The 18960-nt window shown below is 33.3% G+C and overlaps 1 pseudogene; it reads left to right on the forward strand.

The window, feature by feature from the left end:
• The first annotated feature begins 17908 nt into the window (after positions 1-17908).
• On the forward strand, positions 17909-18720 carry LOC102529805 (cytokine-like nuclear factor N-PAC; annotated as a pseudogene).
• The last annotated feature ends 240 nt before the right edge of the window (positions 18721-18960 follow it).

Below are 18960 nucleotides of genomic sequence, written 5' to 3' on the forward strand. Positions count from 1 at the left end.
CAGGAGAATTTATTGCATTGGAGAGTAAAGTAATGAAAATGAAAAAAAAAGTTTAAAAAGGAAGTGCAGTCAAGAGAAAGGTTTCTTTTCAGTAAAATATGAGAAAGAATACGATGCTTTTGTGCAAATGGAAGTGATCAAATGAAAAATAAAAAAAAAATTAAGATATAGGAAAGTGAGAAGGGAAAACCTTTGAATCAGTGAGAGGACATCAATAAATGAATCCAGTGTTTCAGATTCAGTCAGGTAGGTGAATCATGGCCCCATTCATTGAGCTAAGATACACAAGAGGAAAAGCAAGTCTGGAAAGGAAGAATATAAAGTCAGTTTTACATGTGTCATAAGAGGGACATCCTTCAGGCAACATTTATGTATCTCTATACTTTCATCTGGGTCAAGGATCCAAAAAGAGGTTAAAATATAACATTGTAACTATTTAAATTTTACAAATTAAACTAACAAACAATTAAATAACATATGTTTTATCATCCTTCCTTGACAACCATGCCTTCACAATAGAAAAATAGAAAGACTATGTTGTGAGCTTTGGTTATATAACCAAAAGCAAGCAAAATTGTGAAGCCAAAAAGATTTTTTCCAACTTCATCGAGGTATTATTGACTTACAGCATTGTGTATGTTTCAGGTGCACAGTGTGCTGATTTGACATACACGTATGTTACAAAATTATTGCCATAATAAGGTTAGTTAGCATATTCCATCATCTCACATAGTTACCATTTGTGTGTGTGTGTGGTTAGAACATTTAAGATAACTCTAAAATATATAATACAGTGTTGTTAACTATAGTTGGCATGCCATACATTAGACTCTAAGAACTTATTTATTTTATAACTGGAAGTTTTTACTCTTTGACCATCTTCATCCATTTTCCCCAACCCCCATCCTTTGATAATCACCAATCAACTCTGTTTCTATGGGTTTATTTTTTTTTAGATTCCATATATAAGTGGGATCATAAACTATTTGTCTTTCTGTGTCTGACTTATTTCACTTAGAATAATACCCTCAGGATCCATTCATGTCACAAATGGCAGGATTTCCTTCATTCATATGGCTGAATAATACTCCATTGTAAATATATATATTTCACATCTTCTTTATCTGTTCACTCATTGACAGTTAGGTTGTTTCGATATCTTGACTATTGTAAACAAAGTTGCAGTCAATGTGGAAGTGCAGATACCTCTTTTGAGATTCTGTTTTCATTCCCTTTCAATATATACTCAGAAGTGGCATTGCTGGGTCATATGGCAGTCTTATTTTTAACACTTTGAGGAACGTCTATACTGTTTTTCATAGTGGCTACACAAATTTACAATTTTACCAACAATGCATAAGGATTCCCTTTTTATCATATCCTCACCAATATTTGTGATCTCTTGTCCTTCTGATTATAACTATTCTAACAGGTGTAAGATGATATCTCAATTTGATTTTCATTTGCATTTTTCTGATGATTAGAGTGCTCGAGGAAACTTTTCACAACTTGTTCAACATTTGCATAACTTCTTTGGAAAAAAAATCTGTCTAGATCCTCTGCCCATTTTTAAATCTGGGTATTTGTTTTTGCTATTGAGTTGTATGATTTCTTATATAGTTTGGAAATTAACCTCTTACCAGATATATATGGTTTGCAAATATTTTCCCCCATGCTATAGGATGTCTTTTCATTTTGTTGATTATTTCTTTTGCTGTGCGGAAGCTTTTTAGTTTGACACAGTCCCGCTTGTTAATTTTTGTTTTTGTTGCTTGAGCTTTTAGTGTCATATCCATAAAAGCACTGCCAAGATCAATGTGAAGAAGCTTTTTCTTTTTGTTTTTTTCTAGGAGTTTTTTGGTTTCAGGTCTTATTTTTAGGTCTTTGACCCATTTTGAGTTAATTTCTGTAATTAATGTAATATAGCGCAATTTCCTTCTTTTGTGTGTGAATATCCAGTTTTACCGACACCATTTATTGATGAAACAATCCACTCTCCATTGGCTATTCTTGATTCCCTTTTCAAATGTCAGTTTACTGTATATACATGGATTTATTTCTGGGCTCTGAATTCTATTCCATTGGCCTATGTGCCTGTTTTAATGTCAGTACCATACCATTTTAACTGCTATAGTTTCATGTATACTTGCATGTGAAAACATCTGTTGAAATTTTAGATTCAGAAATGAACCATTCATTCTATATATCAGATTCAAACATTACGATGGGAACATATGAAATATCCTTGCTATAGAAATTTAGTTTCAATTTCATCTTATCATTGTCTATCACATAAATTGTGATTTTACAATCTTGAAGCAATATTTAGATGTATATAGTATCCCTTGTATTTATCTTCTATAAATTTTAAATGCTATTCTAGCATGAATAAAATTAGCAGTGTATTGTGCAATTTATTTAAACACTTCTCAACTTAATCAAATACTTTGCCAGTTGAGATATTACCCTGATCTATAATGATTAAAATATTTTCAGCTGTAATTTAATTATTTAAAATTAAATTCTCCCTGAACAATGAAGCAGTCTCTCCAGTATTGGCAGTGGCACACCCTAATTTTCTTCACCACATTCTTAAGCAGCACATTTGTTTCTAGGACTTATGGATGTGCAGTTGTAGATTATTTAAAATTTATTTTCTCCCTCACCACCAATTTTGTTTCCTTGTTCTGTTTTTTTAAATTTTTAAATTTATTTTATTGTATGCAGCTCTTTGATTTGGAAAAAATATAATTTCTAAATATTGACAAAAATATTTAAAATTAAAACAGCTAAATTTGATCACTTATTTTAAGCTATTTCAACATTATCAGCATATATATGTAATATGTATAAATATTTTATATGCATAGTTTAAATCTACATCACAGTTACTTAACTGTAGGTATTGTATATCCAAAGCAAGTATATTTGAAATTCTTACATTTACCTCTACATATGAAGGGCACCTTTATTTTTCTTAATTTATCTAGCTTCTGTTTAGAGTAAACATTATTGCATCAACAATAATTAATCAGCATCCTCACTGAGTGTTTGAGAATGACTATAGGTTAAGATATAATGTGACCATAAAGATATTACAAATAAGGACAAGTCCAGAAGATATCTTACGTTATCTTTGAAAGGATGTAAAAATTATAATGGCTATTGGTTGATCTTATGTTTCATAGTGACAAATATAAGCCATTGCTGCCAATTAAAAAAAAAATTTCTGGACTTTTAGCCAAAATTTGGTCACTGCTAAAAAACTCATTTTGTTCATGACTATCTAACAGCCCAAAGACAATCTTTTTAAGTCAATTAAATAACATTAAAATTCTAGTTACTTATATGAAAAATGTGAATGTAGTGTACTACAGATTTATTGAATATAAAATTACCCACATTTCTAGTATTTATCATCCAATTGGCAAAAAAAGAATTGCTATCACTCTTCACATATACTAATCTATCTTGCTAACTAGCTAGCTATAGTGATATTGATTATTTAATATTTTAGAATCTTTCTCAGACATCATGTTCAATGGTTGCAAGTGTCATGCAAATTGAATGCCCTGGAACCAAGATGTGAAACATATAAGAAAGCAATAAAATTGATACTTGCTGCTATTGGAAAACAATACTTTGTTGATGCAAGAATCATTGAATTCACACAGCCTGAGGAAAGATTTGAGAAAGTAAACAAAGTGTCTTTTCACTTCTGCCAATTCAATTCTCCCTGAACTCTGAAGCAGTCTCTTCTCTCCAGTATTGGCAGTGGCACACCCTAATTTTCCTTACCACATTCTGAAGCAGGCAGCATTTGTTTCTAGGACCTAAAGGCAAGCAATATAAAGAAATGTTTTGTTCTCTTTACTCCTGACCCTGTAGTGTGTGTGTGTCTGTATGTGTGTGTGTGAGAGAGAGAGAGAGAGATAGGTGGCCATCCTCAGCTTGGGGCCCATGTCAGCAGATGCTCTTGCCAGGGTCTAAGGGAAGTAATAAATGGAAGAGAGTGGACTGGAAATAAAAATAGCAGAAATTTAGCATAGGCAACTGAAACCATTGGAACTCATGTCATACATGAAAAGTGAGAGAAGAGTTCAGGATTTAATTTTGAGGGGAAAAACACTAGATTTAGGTTGGAAATAAGAATCCAAAACTAATTATAAAGAACAACCAGAGAAGTGGAAGGAAAGAGCATCTGGGATCACAGACTATAGAAAAGGAAAATTTCAATGAGTTAAACTAAATAAATGCTTCAGAAAGGTCTAATAAAATAAATTCTGGAAATAATTTCTATACTGGGGAAAACTCTGTTAATTGTCTACCTGATAAGATTTATATACCTTGTTCTTTGACAAAGGAATCTCAGTTTGAGAATGTAGGGAAAATTAGAATCCTGCTGTTCTCCATGGAAGCAATCAATGAGCATATAACTCAGATTCAGTCAACAAGATATAAGAGAAAATTGTTTGGAAAGTTTTATTATTCTTAAATAAAGGAATAATATATAGACTTAATGTGACCCACTCTGAAGTTCAAGACTGATTTGGTACCTGGAACTGTGGAAGCCAGCATTTGGTCTGGAGGAACAAGTCAAGATATTGACAGAGCCTAGCTTTGACATTGCATTGCTTCACTTATAACAGCAGCAACCTGCCTCCAGACTCCTTGTTAAGTAGGAGTGAAGAGTGTAGAAAGGGAGTAAAAATGAAAAGAAAAAAATAAAAGAATAAAATAAATAACAATTAGTATAAACTCCAATGAGTGATGCCGATAACTTATGCAGATAATGTTTTTTTAACAGATTAAAAACATCTTAAATATAACATGGATTAACAATTAGAACTGAAGAGATTAATAATCTTGGAGATGTATAACTGGAAAACTGTGGCAGATTGAAAAATGAATTGGAAGATAGAATAAGAAAGAATGAAATTTAGACCTGTTTGATATCCTTTGCTTTGGAAATTTGGACAATATCTAGATGGATGCATGAGCTTGAAGGAAGTTATTATTTTTATTTGTTGGCTTATTATATACTTTTAAAAAGACATTTTTAAAAATCAAACTTTGTAGTTTGGATTTAAATCCTGATTCTGCAACTTCCTATTGAGCAAGTCACAGTCACTTAATTTCACTAAGTATGTTTCTTAATCTTTTAAAAAGAGATTTTGATAAATTCAGTATTTTTTCTATTGAATTGACAGTAAAACCAGAAGCAGAATCAGTGCTAGTGAAATCATATTTTCAGGCTTTTTCAAATAAATTGCCCTGCTCTTAAATTTAATATTGCTCTTCTTGGACAATGACTAATATGATGATTATTGATTGGTACAAGTTTACTCTTGGTTAACGCTTGAAACAAGCATGCATATTTGTTTCACAATGATAGATAATAGACAACTTTATAATGGATAAAAAATGAATCATTGGGAGAAAGAGGTCACTAGAAATTTAAATATTTATAGATAATAAAATGGATCAAAACTTTATGATAGAACAATTGAGAACACATTTATTTCTCAACAGTCAATTATTTTAATGACTAATGTATTTTTCATAAGGAATATTATGATGAAGAAAAGATTCTTAAGTGAACAATTTTTAAAAATCTGGCTGATGTCAGTTTGTTTATGTACTAGTCATATACAGATTCTTATCTGAAAACAAAATAAGAATTCAGATAATTACTAAGGATTGAACAGTGCCACATTAACTGATAGAAAATATGGTTTTCAATGAATATATTTATGTGTATGCATGACTGGGACATTGTGCAGTACATCAGAAATTGACACAATGCAACTGAATGTACTTCAATTAAAAATTTTTTTAAAGTTCTGTTTAGGAAAAGTTGGCTTGTTAAATTCTGTTTAATTAAAGTGCATTGAAAAAAATAGTAGGTGTTCAACCAATATGCAATGAAAGATTGAATAAATGAGTCTCTATAATTAAAAGAAACAACTCATTTTATATTTTCAAATAAAGAGATAAAACTGTAGTTTAAAAAAAGAAAACATGGTTTTCAAAATTCAAGCAAGAATTACAGAGTGATTATTTCTAAACACACATAAACATATGCATTTTTAGTCATGGAGTGTAATTGTGCATATTCCTGCAATGATTCTGACTTAATTAGGGAAAGGTTGAAAAATATATTTATTAAGAACATCCTTTGTGATGGGAAATATAAAAGACATTTAATATCCTAGTACAGACTCACAATAATCCTAAGAACACTTCCATTTTATAGAAGAAGAAAATGAAATTCAGTGAGATATGATAACTATACAAAACTTTAACATCTAATGAGTGATGACTACAAATCTATTTGCCTTTCTATGTTGCTGTTTCCAAAAAAATTAAAATTTATTTTATCATGTTACAGTTCATATAACATTTTATTAATAGTAGAATGCTTCCTTTTTGAAAAGAAAACATTTATCATTATAAAAATTCACATATATATATTAAGTAAGCAAAATAAATGCCTATTTTTATATACATCAAAGTATAATTTATAGCTTTTAAAGGTAGAAGATAAATTATGTTAATATGCAGAGTTCAGACATCTGAAGATTCTTCTTTGAAAGGGATGCCCAATATTTTCATATATTTCATCTACATCCACATTTTATCATCTTTATATTTTTTCATGACTATAATAGCTGAAACATTGACAAAGATCATTAATGATATATTTCTGAAGTTATTACAAGACGAAAATTTTGTTTTCTTTTTAAAGACAGAGAAAAAAGTTTATACCAAACTATCTTTTCTGTTGACAACACATAAAGTCTGGGCTTAAATATAAATTAAACAAATGCATAAGAAAGCAAACAAAAACAGGTAGAAACCGGAGGGGTTATATCATGTAAAATGAGGAGAGAAAGCTAGATGGACTCCACATTTAACTATCATGTTACCTCAGGGTAGTCCCCAATTCACGTGGAGTGTAGGACACAAAGAATAGATGTAATGTCACTGGACTGAGAATTCAGAGTTTGGAATTAGAACTGAAAAAGCTGCTGTGAATCAAAGGGGAGATTCGAGGAAGGAGGAAGCCATTCAGAGCTGAAAAAGTGTCAAACTCAATTCAAATAATACTAATTTTTAAACTATACATTTACAAAGTAAGACTCCAAGGAACACAGTAGAAATTATCACACTGAACGCTCAAAGTGCTTTCAATTTTAGTATCTTCCCAATGCCGGTGAGACAGAGTATGGATTTCATTTAATGACAATTTAGAGGGCTTTAACCTTGAACTTCTTATTGAAATTGGAGACAATCCAACTTTAAGAGTTAGAAACATGTCACAGAACTAAGAGTTGCACGCTAGGTACAAGGTGCAATTTCAAAAGGACCTACTTTTGAACAATGCCTAAAACAGAAACCTCACAGCATCAAGTTGATGTACTAGAAAATTAAGTCTGCCTGAACAAATTCAATATTTTTCAATCCAAATAACAGACTACAAACTTCTAATTATACATCCTATGAATATACACATTTAAAAATACATGATTTCCAAAGAGTAGGAAATACAACCCATGATAAATAGAGAAAAACAATTAGTAGAAGTAGACCAAATAATGACATATATATTGAAATTAACAATAAAACTATACTTTAAAGTAATTATTAAAAATAGGTTTTAAATTTTTACTATCAAGATGAATATAATGGGTAAAGAGTTGGGAATTTCATGAGAAATACAGAAACTCTGCAAAAGAAATAAATGGAAACAAAACTGAAATACACACACACACACACAGAGTGCGCGGTAAAGCACCAGTTTGAAACATGACAAAGAAGCCTCATGAAGCTCATGTGAGACTCCAGCAAAGACCTCATCCTACAATTTTTAGGTTCTGTCCTACAGGATTAGGTATATGTCTTAAGTAAAGGGATAAGATGCTGTCTTTTCCACAGTCAGGAAAATGTCAATGAAAAGTACCTGAATTGAATTTTAGAGGAATACTTAAGGCCAAAGTCTTTGCAACCCTATCAGATGACTAATCAGCTGCCAATTACTGTCTGAGAGAGAGCGGAACATTAGACTGGTGGGAAAAGAAAAGAAACTGTAAAAGCCAATATTGCCTAATTTGGCTATATGTTCATATGCAGAAATGAGAAGTGGATTATCTGTTTAGTTATTTATATTTTTCTTTAATTTCTCTTTCACTTTCCATTACAATGTTGTGCAATGTATGTTGTATTATAGGTTTTCACTTTATAAATTATCTACAGTATAGTTTTGTCTGGATGGGATATTAACTGAGTTAAATGACAAATAATCATCACTCAGGGTTGAAATGTTGATTGCAATTTCATTTCTTTGGAGAGAATTCCATTGTTTAGCCAGATTATGTTATTTGGAAGTTTAAATGTGAAAAATATTTGTGTACAGATGTTGTTAGCAAACACTTGGACTGTGGTAGACATGGTGGACAGTTTTTGTAGTATCTTCCATTCTCTCACTAATGTTCCTCCCTGTAATTTAAAGCCTGGTCCGTTCAAAACTACATTTTCAAGACTACTTTAGAGTTAGGACTGTGGTGTGATTGAGGCTCAGACACAGATGCATCCACAAGATCTGGAAAGCAAACATGAGGCATGATTTTGTTTCAACTTCCCCGCAGTGTTTATATTTTGGGAGTTTCAGCATCAGCATTACTGGATGTCTCAATATTCAGACACTTGTTTCATGAGTGTTGAGAGGCAGAATCTGGGCTACCCAATGTGCTGATATCAGATCATAGCTAGCGATGCACAGTTCTGCATTAATAGCTTCCTTTTTTTGGTAATTTTCATACAGTCAGGAGCTCAGCTGAGTTAGGAGAGAGCAAGCTGAGCTATCATTAAGTGTCAGAGAAGCCAAATAAAATCACAAGCCAGAAATAAGAATTAAGCCATTAATCACTTACTGTGATATATAACCAAGAATCTAAAACTGGAGAAAATGCTGACTCTGTTCCCCCATGGATTTGGGCACATGGATCAAGGATCAGATGAATCAGCACAGACATATTGGTCCTTCTATCTGTTGAGGGGCCCCAGAACAAAAGACTCTGGCAATTTTATAGACCCTGGGGTTTGTGTGATACAAGGAGGGAGGGTTGGGGTCTAAAAATAGTGGGTTCTGAGCTGGAGTGATATAAACTGACTTCAAGGTTTCTCTTTTCTGCCCCCATAAGAAGGACTCTGCAGAGGTGCCTGAAGATGACCTCGGCCCACAGCCTCATCTACAGAGACTGAGGAATAAGTTGCCTAGGCTAAGAATGTAAACAGGTGAAAGAACATGACTGGCCCGGGGGGGCTTGTGTAGATCTGCAACTCTTCAGAGACTGATTGCACTGGTCCTGCACCAAGCCTGGTGTGGTCTGCAGCCTTCCATGAGGACTGTCAGCTGGACCCTTTGTCATTGCCTATGGTCAGGTCTGAAACGTCGCACACTGCCTTTTAAAATAGGAACTGGCCACCTTACCTTTTTATTTTTTTCCACAGTTTAAGGTATTTTTATTAAAGTAAAAATTTTATAATCCAAATTACATTTCCTTGCTCAGTTATCAACTTTGGTATTTAAAACAGAAAGGACATTCTGAGCTTCTTCACAGTAAATAATTACAAAATTAATGAAAGAAGTGATTTAAATTTTTGTACTTTGCTGAAAATTCTTTTTCCCAAAATCTATAAAACATTAAGTTGTTTTTATGTTTTACTGTTTTGTAGTTTTTTTGTTGTTTTTAAATCAATAATCTAGGACTAGCATTATGTTTGCAAGACCTGGCATTTGCTCAGTACCTAAGGTTCAACGTTTTCTTTCCTTTTTTAAAATTTATTTTATATTTTGCAATGTTTCTTATTTAGTATTTGGTGTGGATATTATCCAGATGCTTTCTGACTGGAGGAGAAAGAGCAGCATCTTTATGAGAAAACACTGTGACATGGCTCTGAGAATCCCCCCTGAATGTACAACTTGGAATAGGTTTCAAAGCCACACCAAAGACTACATCAGCTACTTCTATTATAGGCTATTATTTTTCTACTTGTAAGGATTATTATCTTTTCTACAAAAGGCCTCAATTTTTTTCTTCCCAAATATTACCATAAAAACCTGGTCCCTCAAAAGAAAAAAAATGTGAAAAGAAAGACAATCTTATAATTTATCTTGCATCCCACAGGACAAAAACAAATTAAGTCATTTGTACTTGAAGGTAAGTTATAGCTGGGAAAGAAGTTATGAAAGTTTCTCTGGATAGGCTGTTTTGCTTATTATAACCCTCCATGATCAGATTGCATTTAATAGGCAAATTTGAGGGTGTCTGACTAATAAAGGACTTGTTCTACTCTCTCATAGTAAGAGCAAGTGAAAGAGGAAACAGCAGATAAACTTGATAATAAAAATGGGACTAACTAACCACTATGATTGTGACTTTTAAAACATATTTAGTGTCTCACTACAGGGTGTATTAGTCTCAATACATTGGCTTACTTCATAAAAACAAAGTCAAGATCCACTGTGGCTTTAATCTTACAGTGAAGCAGCCTCTCCAGTGAAGGAGCAGCACCTCCATCAAAATACCTACGGAAAAGACTTCTCTGAGTGAACTTACCTCCTCTATACTCATGCACCTCTCATCCCAAAGCCACATCTATGTCCTAAAATAGCTGTTCATAAAATAACTGGCTTTATTTTCTTAAACTTTTAGCCCTATCCAAAGTTGGAGAACATATTTTCACCCACTTCAAAAGTAGTTTTCCATATGACAAGGTTGAGCTTATGAGGTAGCATAATAGATTTTTTAAAACTAGTATGATTTTAAGATATCATGGATCTCAAAATAACTTCTTCTGTCACAGATTTTCTTGCAACTTATATTACATATTGATTTATGGGGGTGAGTTTTAGAGCATGACTGGTTTTTCAAGAAGTATCTAAATAAAGTCAAACACTCATGTACTATTAGAATCTAACACACTTTTTTAACTGGTATATGGAGCGAGGCCATACCAGGCTCATCCAGATGAAGGAAAGCATTATGGAATGTGAAGTTGGTGCTAGCTGAGACATCAAAGTGAGAATTTTAGCAGATTAGATTCAGGAAGATCCTGACATACCAAGGCTCTCATAAGCAACACAGATTAAAAATTCTCCACCGAAAAAATATACTTCTTAAGGGAAATAATAAACTATATAATAACTCTGTCCCCACACTCTAAGAAAGTTAAATTTCAACAAAATATGAAGCTGTTTAGCTCAGTGATACAGAAATGACTGAAGCACCAAGACCAATTCTAAATACAAAAGGATAAAAATCTATGCCTACTTTTAATCTAAAGATTCTGCTGTCAGATTCTGGTCATATTAGCAAAAGAATTTCAAGAAAGCAATAATTACTAAAACATATGACTTACTGTCAACATAGATTTGGCTGATAAAGTTATACAGATCTACAAAATGACCTTGTAAATGTGACCGTAAGTACTGTATTTTTAAACGACTAAAAGAAGGTCATGGAGGACACTTCACATAAGGGAACTTCAGATAGGGTATCTCTAAGGACATATAGTTTGGCTAATCAAGCAGCTCATATCACTACATAGATGGTTACTCTTTACTGTTCCCACAGTGAGATGTATATTTTTCTGTTCTACCCATCTCCAAATGGTAATTTTTATTGCAGTTATTCCTCCTCCTATATATTATTACATTCTTTATATATTCAGAATACATTACTTAGTCACAGAAGCACCATAAAGTGACATATCAGGAACTGGAAGAATAGTTTCATATTCTCCAGGAGGAATGTTGGCTGTTTTCTCTTGGGAGGGGATAAATAGGTTTTATTTAGGTGAGAATGATAGCACAAATGGATGTATGAGATGGAGTAGAGATATGGATGTTGATTTATCAAAGAATGATCCACTTATCCTTAACACAAGCCATTCCCCTTTTATAGAAGCTATGGTGTTTAGGTAGAATTAACCTCAGGGGCTGGAAGTGATCATGTGAACATAACAGTTTCAAAAACGTTCTAAGTTTTCTTTTATTAAAAAATATAATAAAGTGACCATAAATATGAAGTATGATGCTTTCTGTTAAAGATAATGGAAAACTTACACCCAACTGGATTTAAAAAGCAAAGACACAGTGGGCAACATGTTTGAAAAAAAATCACATAAAGTGCAATAAGTTATGGCTTCTGAGCATATTTGATCAGGACTTCAGAAGCCATTAGGACTGTGATTCTATCTCCCAGTGATCCTTCCATTTCCCATCCTCTAAAGTCTAGGCTCACTTTACTTTATATGAACAATGTTACACCTTCCTCTATTACTTGGTGACGAGGTCAACTTAAGATATTGCAGAGGGGACCCTTGCTTGTCCAGTTATTCATCTCTGCTGTGAACTAAATGATAAAAAAAAAATGTTCCCAGGTTTTGGGTTTTCTATGGGAAAACAGAGGATAACCACAGTTAGAGGTTTTAAAATTTGGTAAAAATTTCCAATTTTTTCATAATTTTACATCCCTGATTCCCAATTTACCTCTGACTTGATTAGAGAAGACAGACTGGTATTCTCTTCTATTTTTTTTTCTTTCAAATAAGATACCAATTTCTCAGTATAATTTTGTTTTGCATTCTTACAACTTACTCAAAAGTGCACATAATATTAATTCCTTTTTCCATATGTTGTACTTTCCAAATTAATAGGACGGCAGGGAGAAAAATAGGGGAAGTCTCCATTTACTTCAAGGAGCAGTCTGTGTTTTTAATAACCTTTATACTACATGAGAATCATTTAACAAATGTACACTTCAATAGTCAATCAGTAAAAAAACATCTATTGAACACTTAGTATGTTCCAAACTCTAGTCTATGCACTAAACATATAGTGTGCAATGTGAGCATGTATCTATTCATACAGGACATGGAAGTCTTTCTGTTAAATGTGTTATTAGAAACTCCATCAAATGTGTATTAGAAATATAATTTCACTTACCAAAAGAAATCAAGTGTGTCTTTATCAAACATACTCTATTATACTCTCATAAAAGTGACTTGCTGGATATTTACTGCAATCACCACTTTACTTGTTAAGACTGGGCAAATAAACATAATTTGAATATTTGGAGATAAAAACTGAAGTATCTCATCAGTAATTTCTCCTATTTCCAGTGAGTGAAAAGAAAGTTGAAATCATTCAGAAGGTATTATCATTGTTCTGTGTTCTAATGTTCTTTTGTTACCATGTTTGGCTATATTTATTCTTAGTAAATCAAAATAAGTGTATTAGATAATTAATTACAAAATATATTCATTTGAAGAGAATGAAAAAATTACTACTGTGATTTCAGTATATATATATACATATATATATATATATATACATATATATATATATATATATACACACACACACATATATATATATATACACACACACACAAAATACAGCTTTAGACATTACATTTTCAACATATCCTTGGCAAATTAAAGTATTCCCAGGAAAACTGGTACTAGGACTTACAGATGATTATATTATGACTACATGAATGTTTCTATTAATTTAATTTTGAACTGTTCAAACTTTTTTCTATATTAATGTTGATAAGAAATTAGATTTGTTAAATAAAGTACATAGAAAGTTGCCTATTGAAAGTTGTATTAATTCATAAATTACAAGTATGTGGATTTTAATTAAGAATCACAAAGATTCTTTATGTAATAATAAGAGAGAGAGTGAGAGGGAGGAGAAAGAGGAGGAGAAGAAGGAAGAGAAGGAAAAGAATATGGTGAAATCTGCAATCTCAAGCTTCAGGTTTGTTTTTTTTTAATTATTTAGTTAGCATCTACTAGATGTCTTTACTATATGGTAGACATTATTTCTGGTACTATAAACTGTGCCTATCACATTCCTAGAAAGAAATAAACAAAATAGATGAGTAATTTTTAGAAGAGTTACATAGATTAAAAAAATATCAGGGTATAAGTTCCATAAGGGAAAGCTGAGTATCACTGAACTAGGAAGAGTGGGGACCATAGGCAAACAGAGGAACAAACGAAGAGATTATGAATACTGGAAACAGAGTTGATTTATAGAAGCTGTCACCTTTGGTTGATAGATAAAGCTAACTGATGGTGTCTTCACAGGGTGTTGACCAAAGGAATAAATAACTGACCACAATCCTCTCCTCCTCTTCTTCACCACTGTCTGTATCCCACCCATCTAGAATCCCAAAGGCAAAGGACCCATTGACATATTCCATTCAAGTCAGGCTACCAGGTCAAAGAGCATGGCAGTAAAGGACAAAAAGGTGAACTTATGATATTCAATCCAAGGAGGAAACTGTGAAATAAACAGACATATGTAAAAACAAAAAATTCTTTTGGTAAACCCAGCGGAAGTAAGAGCAGTAATTTTCACTGTTCACAGTTATATCCACCAAACTTTTTGCACAGTAAATTTTAGAAACACAATGCACATTTTTTAATGAATGTGTGCAAGAATAAGGGAATAATGGCAGCTATTCTTAAATTATTTAAAAGCAGAATATGGAGTACTCTTGATCTACTTTGCTCGAGAGAATTAAAATTATGACGAAAGAATTATGCATAGAACGAGGGCTAAACAAAAGAAATACATTTTTAAAAACTAGAAATTGTCTGCTGAATAATGAAATGCCTTATTAGTGCTGAGCTTTTTTGCCAATGAACTCATTCAAATAGACATATGGTCTTTTAGGAAGGCTAGACCAGAAAGAATACAGGAATGGAATAGGCTCTTGGACTGGCTGAACACTAATATCTCTAACACTTCTAAGATCCTTCCATTATGGGGCCCAAAGGAGACATTTATTTCAGACTTAGTATCAGGAGAGCTGTTCTACTCTTGAGGAACTGTTTGTTGTTAGCCCACAGGGACATTCTAACTCTTTGAATGGATCTTGCCTTTGACATTTAGGAATTTTACAATCAAATTTGTGGTCCATTTTTAGCAAATGGGTGGAATGTTTTATGACTGTTGTGTTTGCATATTAACACTACCTCTGGCTTTCCTAGTTCTCTTTTATGCACCATATATCTAATCTAGTTTTTAAAATCTTATTATTTTCTAACTTATATGACTTTTGGGAAAAAGTCAGAATATAAACAGAATCCATAATTTTGTTGCTTTAAATTTCCAAATAAAGCAAAGAGAAAAAGATAGGTAACTGACAACTTATTTAAATTCTTTTTAAAAACACATGCACCAGGGATGTTTCTCCACATAAATTTTACCCCATTCCCTCCTTCATCACTTGGCAGGTAGATTTTTGCATTGCAGGAGATGGACTGACAGATGTGTATCCTATAAAAGCAAACCCCTAAGAGGGAAAATATTTAGCTAACTTCTCTTTTTAATAAAGTTTGAGATTATGAAAATATCTGGTATTTGAGATAATATCAACAGAGATTTGAGTATAGGACACATGCCAATGAATTCCTAAGAATAATTAACTCAAGTGAAAGGAAGTTCTGAGATGGAGGACTAAGTTTAATGCCAGTGCCTCTATCATGGTGGTATAAAGTTTCAAATATGTAGATGCAATGGAAATGCTCTCCAAAAATCAGCAACTCTAAGACTAGGAACATTCATTGAACACTGGGTGTGAGTGTAAAATATATGCAAAATAACTGGGTGATCAAATATAAAATTTTATGTGTTGAGTACATTTAAGATAAATCGTCCCTTGTTTTCCCCTCGCTCCCCTCCCCACCTCCAAACATAGAAACAGACACCATGGGACTGTCACCATAAGGAGGGAAAAAAGAGCCAGTGCCACTTTTTAAAGGGAACCATATTTGGCTGCAACCACCAGTTTCCAATTATCTATGTGATGCTTGTAACTAGCACGGCCTTTTGAAAGTAATTGTAATTCAAAGGAATGTTTATATGTGTGTATCTGAGTTCCTAGTTGAAATAATAGGACATACTAGGAATATTTATACTGATCGGGATTTCAAGGAAGGAAAACAGTTGTCATTTGTATTGGCATTATTTGATCCTCACAATAATCAAGTGAAATAAAAACAACAAAACATTTTTATCTTATCAAAAAACAGGCTCAGCAGGTTTAGTGACCTAATGATGTTACATATGGATATTAACTCAAGTCAGAGATGAGACTCAAACCCAAGATTTTGCCACAACAAATTTTCACATAAAAAAATTATTAGGACTTCCAAACAAAGCATTTTACACCAGTATAGGATGCTATGAGACATTAAATATTATATTTAAAATAATGCCAAATAAGAGAGCCATAATTTCTCATTTCTGAATAAATGATACATTTCTATGAATAAAGAAATATGCAAAACTTAAATATTTCTCAAAACAATCTATGGCCAAAGTTAAAGAGGTAAAGCTATTGAATTGACATCAGTTATTTTTTGAAACTTACAGCTCCAATGGAAGTGACTGCTGAAAACTGTGGAAACACCTATTCTTGTCTTTAATCCAAAATAATTCTGAAAAAAACTCTTGGGAATTTTATTTTGGAAAACACAAATTGTTTTTCACATTCATACATTATTTCATTAATTTGCAGTGTGACTATCTTTGAAAATAATTTAGCATATTAATTTTCAGTTGAAACATCTACCAGTACATACTCTTTCTTTATACAGAGAAACAAAGATTTGCATGTACTCAGCCATCACAATATCTGAATGTATATTCTAAATGGGAGAACATGAATAAAACTTTGAAAGTTACCCACTGTAAATATGAAAACTGTAGAATCACAGTCCATAGAACATAACAGAACTTTGAGAATATTAAAATGATTTCACCAAAATTATAATACACTTGGCAACAAATACCTGGACAATTGTGGTCAGCATTTCCTTACTGTATGTCTGTCTACAATGCTTCCATAAGCTCTTTCCATAATGGCAAATTTTATAGAAACCATTTTAGAATAAAATAAAAATAATTCTCATGTCTTATTGTAAATGCTTAGACACTTTTTAAAAAACTCCCTTATACATATGAAGTAGATAAAAGTAGTATTGTGGTTGATGCAGAAATGAGAGAACCATAACATTAACAATTTGTCAGTTTTGCCAGTCACCAAGAAACACAATTTGAAAACCAATCATCTGACACAATGTTGGTGGTAAATATACGTGTAGAGTTCAGCTGAATAGGGATAACTGGTTATAACTGCATTGAATCAGTAATATATTAAACCTGGGCTTACTACAATCTAATATAAATGAACTTCCAGCCTACTCCCCACTTCTTTCAAACAATAAATTGCTATTTGGAATTGTTGAAAGAAAAAAAGCCAAAAAAGTTACACATACATACACATACCTATAAACAGGCATAGACAATTCACTTGGACATATTCCTAGGGAAGAACTAATTAAAATGTCATCCACTGCTAAATGTAACACTGGAAAACACTACCAACTTTCAGATTCATTGTTTGTGGATGTGGATATTTTCACAACTACAAGATAGGTCCACATAGGAAGGAACGGGAAGGGGAAGTAGGGACTGATTGGTTACGCTGAGTGCACACTCTAACTATGAACTGCTATTAGTCAAGAAATTTTAGTAAGACAATGTCCATCTCTTCATATGGAACGTGAACCACACGCTCTGTGGAGATCATCTCAAGTTGTGTGTGACTGAACTTTAAGATCTGTGTCCACTAGAGTTTTTCAAAATGAGGTAATTAAAATATTTTATTTAAAAAATTTTAAGGATAACTAAAAACAATTTTCCAAAGCTATTCTACAGAAATTTGCCAACGTACCCTCTAAAAATATTAGCGGTATTCCATTTGTTACATTTTTTTTCTTTTTACTTTAAATATTAGAAATTGATGGGTTTGGTGGTAAGATGGTGACTGTGAGTCTGCAGCTCGGCGATTTGGTGTGGGGGAAACTCGGTCGGTATCCTCCTTGGCCGGGAAAGATTGTTAACCCACCCAAGGACTTAAAGAAGCTGCATGGAAAGAAACACTTCTTTGTAAAGTTTTTTGGAATGCCTGGATCAAAGTGGAACAGCTAAAACTGTATCATGTGCATAAGGAGAAGATGATAAAGATTAACAAGGGGAAGAGATTCCAGTAAGCTGTGGATGCCATAGAAGAGTTCCTCAGAAGAGCCAAAGGGAAAGACCAGACATCATCCCACAATTCAGCTGATGACAAGAATTGGTGTAATTCCAGGGAGGAGAGAAGTAGGCCAGACTCAGGTGATGAGAAGCACAAGCTTAGTCTGTCTGAACGGAAGGTGAAGAAGAACATGGGAGAAGGAAAGAAGCAAGTGTCTTCAGGCTCCTCAGAGAGAGGCTCCAAGTCCCCTCTAAAAAGAACCCAGGAGCAAAGTCCCCAGAAGTGGGGTTGGCTCCCAAAGGATGAGAAGGATCTTACCATCCCCAAGCCTAGTACCGTGAAGGGGATGATGGCTGGACCCATGGCCGCATTTAAATGGCACCCAACAATTAGCGAGGCTGTAAAAGATGCAGTCCCTCATTTCCATCACTTCCTGCTCAGCCAAACCGAGAAGCCAGCTGTCTGTTACCAGGCAATCACAAAGAAGTTGAAAATATGTGAAGAGGAGACTGGGCCCACCTCCAACCAGGCAGCAGACAGCACAGCTGTGAATGGCAGCATCACACCCACAGACAAAAAGTAGGACCTTTGATGAAAAAGCTTCTGTAACTCTGGTTCTGCTGGGGCTGAGATGGGTTGGGTGACCTCAGAGGGGCTCGCTAAGGGTTGTGTCCCAGCCATTGCTGGGACTGAATGATAAGAGAGGGGGATAGTTGTAATTCTTAATGATTTGCCTGGGAGTAATTTGACTTGCAGGAGACAGGAGCTGTCCTATAAATGTATGGTGTAATTGGCTTCATGCTCACTGGTGAGTCTTCAAGCAGAAGACACCTGA

This window comes from Vicugna pacos, chromosome 14, assembly GCF_048564905.1.
Source record: "Vicugna pacos chromosome 14, VicPac4, whole genome shotgun sequence".
NCBI lineage: Eukaryota > Metazoa > Chordata > Mammalia > Artiodactyla > Camelidae > Vicugna > Vicugna pacos.